The sequence below is a fragment of the Gymnoscopelus braueri genome (genome assembly GCF_963280865.1).
Source record: "Gymnoscopelus braueri genome assembly, chromosome: 16".
Lineage (NCBI taxonomy): Eukaryota > Metazoa > Chordata > Actinopteri > Myctophiformes > Myctophidae > Gymnoscopelus > Gymnoscopelus braueri.
In genome coordinates this window covers 48,832,863-48,842,894 of record NC_137616.1, presented here as the reverse complement: position 1 = coordinate 48,842,894, position 10,032 = coordinate 48,832,863, and the positions used below count along the sequence as shown (strand labels likewise).

The following is a 10,032-nucleotide window of genomic DNA, read 5'->3' as shown; positions in this document are numbered from 1 at the left end:
TGTGGTTGTTGTACTGTACTAGGTGTGCGTGTGCACCTCATGTATTGTGTATGTGGTTGTTGTACTGTACTAGGTGTGCGTGTGCACCTCATGTATTGTGTATGTGGTTGTTGTACTGTACTAGGTGTGCGTGTGCACCACATGTATTGTGTGTGTGGCTGTTGTACTGTACTAGGTGTGCGTGTGCACCTCATGCATTGTGTATGTGGTTGTTGTTCTGCAGGTGTGCGGTTGGACCGGGTACGAGGAGGCAGACAGAAGTACAAGAGGAGGATAGATGCAGAGAACAGCCCTTACCTGACCTCCCAGCACACCCTGCCTAAGAAAACATGTGAGTTTGACTGTAGGCCCACAGCACACCCTGTCCCAGAAGAGACTTGTAGATCTGCATTGTACAATATATAGCATCTATAGAAAAAGGTGAGAAGATAGAAGTAATAAACTCCTCTCCTCTCTCTCTCTCTCTCTCAGTCTCTGTGGGGGGTGTGGTGGAGAACAAGGTGGTCTCTCTGCTCCTAGTGGCCGAGCCGGAGGGCATCTTCGCCATGCCCGACCCCACCGTGCCCGAGAGCGACATCAAGGCTCTGACAACACTGTGTGACCTCGCTGACCGGGAGCTGGTGGTCAACATCGGCTGGGCCAAACACATCCCAGGTACTGTAGCACGGATGAACGCAGGAACGTGTTCGCTCCCTCGCTCCCTCGCTGTGTCCGAATTCTGTCGCTCGTTCAATACTCCCTATATATGGGGGCGGCAGTGGTTCAGGGGTAGAGTGGCCGGTAGAGCGGCCGGATGGCAACCGCAAGGTTCCCAGTTCAATCCCGGGTTCCTCCAGAGTTAGTGTTGAAGTGTCCTTGAGCAAGAAACTGAACCCCTAATTGCTCCCGATGAGCAGGTTGGTGCCTTTCATGGTTTCCTCCTCCATCGGTGTGTGAATGTGTGTGTGAATGGGTGAATGTAATGCACAATCTATGTAAAGCGCTTTGAATAAAAGCGCTATATAAATGCACCATTTTATATCAGTGGTGGAAGAAATACTCAGATATTTTACTTACGTAAAAGCAACACCACATTATAAAAAATACTCTTGTTACAACTAAAAGGGCCTGTGTTCAAAATGTTGCTTGAGTAAAAGTACAAACGTATTGGCATGAAAATATACTTAAAGTACTAAAAGTAAAAGTACTAAAATGTTTGAAAATAGCCGATCTACAAGCTCACAACGCGTCGCGGTGCGAGGCGTTGTGAGCTTGTAGATCAGCTATTTTTCAAATAGCCTAGGTATAAAATAGGGCTTAAAGTGGTTAATGTTTGTTTTATAATGTGTGTGTGTTTATAGTGTTCGCTTCCTCGCTGTGTCCGAATTCTGTCGCTCATTCACTACCGATATCAGTGGTGGACTGAGATATTTTACATAATTGAATATATGAAAATAGCAGATCTACAAGCTCACAACCTAGGTATAAAATAGGGCTGAAGTGGTTAATGTATGTTTTATAATATAAGAAGTTATATCTGCAAAGTATATATGCATAATGAGTCATTTCTACTTTTGGTTCTAAGTATACATTTTGATACCAATAAAAAAAAAACATCACATGGATGCACCTGGGACGTATCATCAGTGTTGTAGCCTGGGCTCGACGGGTGGTTCGGGTCTCGCAACATACACTCTCGCCCAGGTGACCCAGCCGGGGTTGATCAAGCCCCGACTTATGTCCCAGTAGCTACCCACGGTCAGTCCTCTTAGGGAAAGACAGGGCCCCTCAGTCAGGGAACTACTCTGCCGGGACCAGGGGAGAGGAGAGGCTCTGGTACGTGGAGGGACTAGGCTCTGTGGATGGCTTCCTGTCCGGGCCCCTCCTTCGTCTCACCAGGTCCAGGACCTGAGCGTTGCACCAGACTCCCCCCGTTCCAAACATTTCACTCTAGCGTGATGGTTTCTTTGGCCGTGGTGGTACTGGAGGCTCCACTTGCAGGCTTGCCTGCCTCCTTAAAGGCCTCACCGTGGGTTTGTTGGGATTCTTCCTCACGGAAGACAGGCTGGGGCGCCAACCCATACTCCTCCCGGGTACTTTTGTACTTTTACTCAAGTAAATTTGAAATTCCGGACTTTCACTTGTAACAGAGTATTTCTACATTGCGGTATTGATACTTTTACTTAAAGTTAAAACATTTCTGTACTTTTTCCACCACTGTTGATGCATCTCTCTCTGTATACGTCTCTCTGTTCTTCCTCCAACTCAAACCCATGTCTGCCTTATCAGCAGTGGGTATTGTCCACACCCAAAACAACACCTGGCCCTCTGTTGATGCCTGCTTCTCCTCCATGTTTACACAACAAACTGTCTCCGTCTGAGAGCACATGTTTCCTCTAATGAATGACGCGAACAATCAGTCTGTGTGTGTGTAGTGTTCATTAGTGGTGGAAAGTAACTAAGTACATTTACTTAAGTTCTGTACTTGAGTAAAACATGTAGGTATTTGTACTTTACTTGAGTATTTCCAATAGAGAGAGAGTCAGTATGGCCATTTGTTGCTTTTTGTCTCGTGAGCGTGTGTTTGTGTGTGTGTTTGTGTGTTTGTGTGTGTGTGTGTGTGTGTGTGTGTGTGTGTGTGTGTGTGTGTGTGTGTGTGTGTGTGTGTGTGTGTGTGTGTGTGTGTGTGTGTGTGTGTGTGTGTGTGTGTGTGTGTGTGTGTGTGTGACATTCCACATCAGCGTTTCAATTGTTCTGGCTGAAATTGAAGAAGTGCAACAACTCAGACCCCCCCCCAGCCACCCACCCACCCACGCACACACACACCCACGCACACACCCACACACCCCCACACACACACACACACACACACACACACACACACACACACACACACACACACACACACACACACACACACACACACACACACACACACACACACACACACACACACACACAGCCTGAAGGCAGACAGAGTGACACCACAATACATCAAAGTATAAATCAGTCCATTTGGTTCCATTTAGCTGAATGGTGAGAGAGCCTGTCTGTCTGGGGAGCTGCAGTCCTCAGATGTCCCTGGTACGACTCCAGGCCTGGCCAGCAATGTGTCCGAACACGACTGGTCGAAGTGTCCTTGAGCAAGATGACACCTTATCCCCCTAAACTGCTCTGCTGCCCCCTTGTGGGCAGCTGGGTTTGAGCTGAAACCCAATTTCCCCCAACATATAAATGGATGAAGTGGTTAAAGGGATAGTTCACCCCCAAAAAGACTTTTTTTTCTATGGATTAGTCACCCCATGGAGACTTGAATTGATGGATATTTTTTTGATGACCGGCAGCGGTTCCAGTAGGAGACCTGGTCCCGCACACTGTCAAAATATTGGTGAGGATGCAACGTTTCGGTCACTCGGACCTTCATCAGGCACACCTGATAGTCAGTGTGGATTTTGACAGCAAATTTTGATTTAGTTTTAGTCATAGTCTTTTGAATAGAATTCCCTTTAGTTTTAGTCATATTTTAGTCATCTGAAATGTTTTAGTTTATTTTTTTTTTGTCAACTAAATATCATAAGATGATAGTAGACTAAACCTACAGTTAATTTAGTCGACTATAATGTATGTTGGCGATGCCTTGATGGTGTCGTAATGGCTGATTTTACACTTGGTTGCATGCTGAAAATAGCCGATCTACTGCGACGCGTTGTGAGCTTGTAGATCTGATTTTCAGAGCGCAATTCCCGAGCGCAACCAAACAAACATAAAATGACTTGTCTTTTAGTTCTACTGGATCTCTTCTCCACTAGACCCTCACTAACATGTTAGTCTAGTTTTTATTTGTTGACGAAATTGTCAATATATTTAGTCTTAGTTTGAGTCATCATAGCTTAGTTTTAATTTCGTTTTCGTCAGTGAAAAAAGGTAGACGACGAAAATTTTTCGTCATAGTTTTTGTCGACGCAATCTAGTCTAGTGTGTATCTTTACAACATAATCCAGTGTCTCCTTCTCCTCCTCCTCTGTGTGTCCTCCACGAGGCTCCCTGCTCAATCTGTGTCCTTTCCTTCTTTATTGACACCTTGACATTGTGAAAATGGGAGGCGACACAGATGTAACCCCTTGTATATAATCTGTCAATATACTGTTAGAGACGTCATTATACACACACACGCGCGCGCACACACACGCACACACACACACGCACGCGCACGCACGCACACACACACACACACACACACACACACACACACACACACACACACACACACACACACACACACACACACACACACACACACACACACACACACACACACACACACACACACACACACACACAGCGCGAAAACATGCATACAAAATGCACCAACACTCCTCCCCCCAAATCAATCAATCGCTCCATCGTCGGAATACTGATCCCTGTCGGCCAATGAAAATCGTAATACGGATCCCTATCGACCAATGAAAATGGTCCGCAGGCGGCATTTTCAATCAATCAGGGGGAGATAAGAGTGAAAAATGTGGGGGCGCCAAAGGCGTTCCCATGGCGACCGTAAAACGACTCCTGGATCCTGATAACAATCACTAATGGTGTCAAATATAAAAATGTCCCCCCCTCTACCCCCCCTCCTCCTCCCCTCACTCTGTAAAATAAATCATCTGCTTAATTATAACGTGTGTGTGTGTGTGTGTGTGTGTGTGTGTGTGTGTGTGTGTGCGCGTGTGCGTGTGCGTGTGTGTGTGTGTGTGCGTGTGCGTGTGCGTGTGTGTGTGTGTGCGCGTGTGTGCGTGTGTGTGTGTGTGTGTGCGTGCGCGTGTGCGTGCGTGCGTGTATCACGCTATGTATAGCAGAATTTGAGAAACAGAGCAGTGGTTCTCAAACTTTTTCATGTCAAGGACCCCCACAATAGCCAAAGTATAAGATATGGTTAAAGTGGTTAAAATGATTGTGACGCTATATTAAATAATTTTGCTTAAGGGGACGACGCATCTTCCTGGTTCCTCACGAGAGAAAATTATTGTTTGTTTTATGGTTTTAAGTTAGACAGTCAGATTGTGGTCGGGGTTAGCGTTTATGCTTAGTTATACTTACGTTGTGAGCTTATAGATCTGCTACTTTTCGGCTTTAGGTCAAAATAGGCAAAAAAAAATAGAGTGTGTGTGTGTGTGTGTGTGTGTGTGTGTGTGTGTGTGTGTGTGTGTGTGTGTGTGTTGGCTCATGCATGCGTGCATCTTGGCCAGTGCGTGAAGGCTTTTTAGTCACACTCCTGTGGGACATGATTGTCAATCAATGTCGGTGCCTTAACCAGAGGAAGCCGATTAAAGTGCTCATCTGTTGAGTGGCTCTGTCCACCCACAGTCCCTCTCTGTTCTCCGCAGAATGTTCGCCTCTTTTGGCCCAATGTTCCCCTGTCTATTATGACATGACCAGAATAGGGATGCTAGGGTTCATGTGGTTAAAGTTGAAGTACTGGAGTACTTGGTTTTAAGTATTCAAAAGTACATATTACATTTTCTTTTTTTAATATCAATGCATAGCTGTATAGAAGTTTCGACATTTTGGATTTTCAACAAAAAATCGATAGCGTATATATACGCATCACGTCGTCAAAGATGGTTAATTTATGAAGCTAGAACATCCCAATTGGTGCCACTAGAGGTGAAATTGTACACAAATCCTACAAGTGGGAGGCGCAATTTTCACAAACGTCCTGTGTTTACTGGTGCTTGATCCCACGAGAGTGTGCTACTGGGAGAGAAGGTCAATAATTAAGTTTATTTTCTCCTGATTTGTCTCTCTGAAAAAAAGCCATTTTAGTATGAACATATTGTTCAGTGTGGGGTTAAAGAATGGTTCAGAAGCTGTGTTCACGTTCACTCTTCCATTGGAATGAATAGACTCCAACATGCTTCCTGTCTGAGAACCAATGCAGTAGCCTACTCAAGTAAATGTACTTTGTTACTGTCAACTAACCTCTCCTCTCCCCTCCTCTCCTCTCCTCTCCTCTCCTCTCCTCTCCTCTCCTCTCCTCTCCTCTCCTCTCCTCTCCCCTCCTCTCCTCTCCTCTCCTCTCCTCTCCTCTCCTCTCCTCTCCTCTCCCCTCCCCTCCTCTCCTCTCCTCTCCTCTCCCCTCCTCTCCTCTCCTCTCCTCTCCTCTCCTCTCCTCTCCTCTCCTCTCCTCTCCTCTCCTCTCCTCTCCCCTCCTCTCCTCTCCTCTCCTCTCCTCTCCTCTCCTCTCCTCTCCTCTCCTCTCCTCTCCTCTCCTCTCCCCTCCTCTCCTCTCCTCTCCTCTCCTCTCCATGCAGGCTTCCCCTCTCTCTCCCTGGCAGACCAGATGAGTCTACTGCAGAGCGGCTGGATGGAGATCCTGATCCTGCGCGTGGTGTTCCGCTCGCTGGCCTTGGAGGACAGGCTGGTGTACGCCGAGGACTACGTGATGGACGAGGAGCAGTCCAAGCTGGCCGGCCTGCTGGACCTCAACAACGCCATCCTGCAGCTGGTGAAGAAGTACAAGGCCATGGGCCTGGAGAAGGACGAGTTCGTGGTCCTCAAAGCCATCGCACTTGCTAACTCAGGTGATTTTTCAAAAAACATGTTACGAGCATCTATTAGACGCTCCAGAAGAAAAACGTGGGCAAAAATCCTTGATTATGCGATAATATGTGGTGTTTTTAATTTGATTTTATGCGATGAAATATGTGGGGTTTTTAATGTGATTTTATGAAATTGCGCGAAGTTGCAAAATATGCGGAACGTTGCAAAATATGCGGAACGTTGCAAAATATGCGGAACGTTGCAAAATATGCGGAACGTTGCAAAATATGTGGAAAGTTGCAAAATATGCAATCCAAATTGGATGATTCGCATCAATGCGGTCGCATTTTTTAGGAGGCTCTCATCTATACAAACACAATTGTGCATTTTCAGAGCGTGTTTATTTTAATGATCGATCGATTGGGTTCCAGCTTGGATCAATGCATCTAATGTAGTATACTTCTCCTTCCAAGGTTTTAGAGAAAAAATACCATTATTACTTCTTTAACACATCGGGTGCCAAAAACGGTCCGGACCATTTTTGACCCGTGGGACCCATTTTTGACACGTGGGGCCCACGTGGGGCGCTCTAACGAAACTTTGGGATCATCCAAGGAGTTTCTGAGAAGGAGAGGCCGGATGTGGATCCATGTCCAAAATCCTTCCGGTCGGCCTTTCCAATGTTAGCTCCTTGACTAAAAGCTTAATATCTCCATTTCTTTTTAACGTGGTGGAAGTGAACCGTTTTCGATAGGCGATCACTCTGCAATGGAGGATCGCGTTAGAAATATTATTGTTCCAGGCGTTAGTCGGGACCCTCCGCCGTCTCGCACGCTTTGTTTACATGCACTTCCGCGTCGGGGCTTCTACAGCACGAAACGTATCAGCGTAAGTGGATGGAAGAATAGCCGGCACTCAACGTATAATATTTGAATAAACCTCTGGCATCCAATGTGTTAAATACAAATGTGTTTTTGCCAATTATTTGGGGTCCCACTTGCAATATCCCCACGGCCCACCAATTGGGCCCCAGCCCCACATGTTGAGAACCAAGCTCTGAAAAGCTCTAAACTAGATGGACTTTTCCACTCACTCATCACCTTAATTGAGTCGGAGTATAAAAATGGACCCGGTCCAAAGTTCAATTAACACTCCAGATTTTACTATAATGCTCTGTCGGAAGAAATCGATAAATCGATGAGTAACATTTTCAGAGGCGGAACAATGATGGTCGCTCTTTTCTCCCTAAAAACTGTCTTCCATCTTCTTCTGTGTGTCTGCTTATTTACCCTCCAACGTTCTTAGACGATTATTACATAATACAAGTTATTACATAATTGTCTGATCAAAAGTATTTGATACAATCACAGTTATTTTGCATAATCATCAGAATGGTTTCCATTCATCTTTTGGAAAATTGTTCATACATTTTCAAACATTTTTTTAAATAGAAGATCTACAAGCAATTTTTTTTAATATGACCTATTTTAGCCATAGTCCTTTTTTTATTATTGGTACCAGTCATTGTCATTTATTTATTAAGTTATTTGTCATAATCTGCCTTGTGAAAGTTTAGTTTAAAGCCAAAAAAAGCAAACCGAAATATATCATTTATATGTTCCAATAGTCATTACTAAACAACTAAAAACATGAATCACATTTATTCGCATGACAATTAACCAGTCAATTAACCCATTAAATATCTTTGAATATACATACTTTTTAAAAGGGAACATTTTTAACTCAAATCTTTGCTTCTGGGGGTCCCTGGAACAACATATTTTGAGATGGGGGTCCGCGGCCAAATACATAATACTTTTGGGAGTTCTTGATATGAAAAAAGTTTGAGAACCACTTATTATAGCAACAGAAACAAGTTTGTTTCTAAAAAACAGTTTAAAAGACATTCGTAGAATCCCCCCAGAAGCAAAGATTTGAGTAACAAATGTTCACTTAAAAAATATATATTCAAAGATTTGCACACTTTTTCATGATTTTTCAAAAAATAGCAGATCTACAAGCACTCTGTGCCGCGCTATGAGCTTGTAGATCTGCTATTTTTGAATAGCCAAAAAAAAAAAAAAAATGACTCAGATTCTTTCCCCGGTTCTAAATGGTATAAACGTGTCCTCATGGTGGCGCTCCACATCTCTCCCCTCTCTACCTCTAACAGACTCCATGCAGATCGAGGACTCGGAGGCGGTCCAGAGGCTGCAGGACGTGCTCCACGGGGCCCTGCAGGACTACGAGGCCGCCCGCCGGCCCGAGGACCCCCGGAGGGCCGGCAAGCTCATCATGACCCTCCCGCTGCTGCGGCAGACGGCGGCGCGCGCCGTCCAGCTCTTCTGCAGCATCCGGCAGGACGGCCGCGTGCCCATGCACAAACTGTTCCTGGAACTGCTGGAGGCCAAGGCCTGACGCCCCCCCCCCCCAAGCCCCCCCAACCCCCCCCAACCCCTCCCTCTTTCTCTCTTAGTGATGGGTCGTTCGCGATCGATTCGTTCAAAAGAACTAGTTCATTGCCGTTGAACGTGAACAAACTCGTTTGCTTCCTGAAACTGTTACGTTCACGCTATCGTTTATGCCCCCCGTGAGGCCAAGGCCTGATGCCCCTCCCTCTCTCCCTCTCTCTCTCTCTCTCTCTCTCTCTCTTAGTGATGGGTCGTTCACGATCGATTCGTTCAAAAGAACTAGTTCATTGCAGGTTGAACGTGGAGGAACTCGTTAACTTCACTCCTGAAACTGTTACGTTCACGCTATCGTTCATGCCCCCCCCCCCCCCCCCCCCCCCCCCCCCCCCTTACACAGGACGGGACTGGACAGCGGGCTGTACGCGCGACGTAAGAAATAACGCTCCCGCAACGGGTTTTTTCTCTACAGACAATAGCGCTAGTGAACGGTGAACGAGTCATTTGAACGGATCATTGCCGCGAACGTGAAAAAAATCGTTTGTTCGCTGAAATGAACGTTTCTTTTCCCACCACTACCCTCTCTCTCTCTCTCTCTCTATCTCTCTCTCTCTCTCTCTCTCTCTCTCTATGTCTCTGTGTCTGTAGGACAGGGGGACACAGATTGGAGGGGGGGGGGGCGGGGGGGGAGTTAAGACCGGGATCTGTGTGGCATTTTAAGATTTCTTTGGGCTATTCAAAAATAGAAGATCTACAAGCTCATATGAGCTTGTATATCTGCTATTTTTTAATAGCCAAAGAAATGTAAAAATGACACAGATGCGTTCCCGGTCTTAATGGGTTGGGGAACTGGAACTGGAACGTGGGAAAAACATCGGCATTTCAAATCCTTTTTTTTTTGTCCCATTTCCGCTTGCGTCGTTGAAACAATAACGTCTTCATTCTGGAATCTCTCTCTCTCTCCCCCAGGAAGTATATTTTATGTATGTGTTGAAACAGCCAAGCATTTGAACAAATACAAAAAAAAGAAAGTACTGCTCCTCCTACTGTTCCTGTTGAGGTTTTTTTCCCGAGCGAAAAGTCAACGGAGAAGAAAAAAAGAAAAAGA

The 10,032-nt window shown here is 45.6% G+C and overlaps 1 pseudogene across 1 annotated transcript in view; it reads left to right on the top strand.

The window, feature by feature from the left end:
• LOC308103704 (estrogen-related receptor gamma-like) overlaps window positions 1-9,562 on the top strand; it is a 40,474-nt pseudogene extending 30,912 nt beyond the window's left edge. Inside the window, exons 5-8 of the transcript XR_013935005.1 lie at window positions 224-331; window positions 472-654; window positions 6,288-6,557; window positions 8,690-9,562. The product of XR_013935005.1 is annotated as an estrogen-related receptor gamma-like (transcript). The remainder of the gene's footprint in view (window positions 1-223; window positions 332-471; window positions 655-6,287; window positions 6,558-8,689) is intronic.
• The last annotated feature ends 470 nt before the right edge of the window (window positions 9,563-10,032 follow it).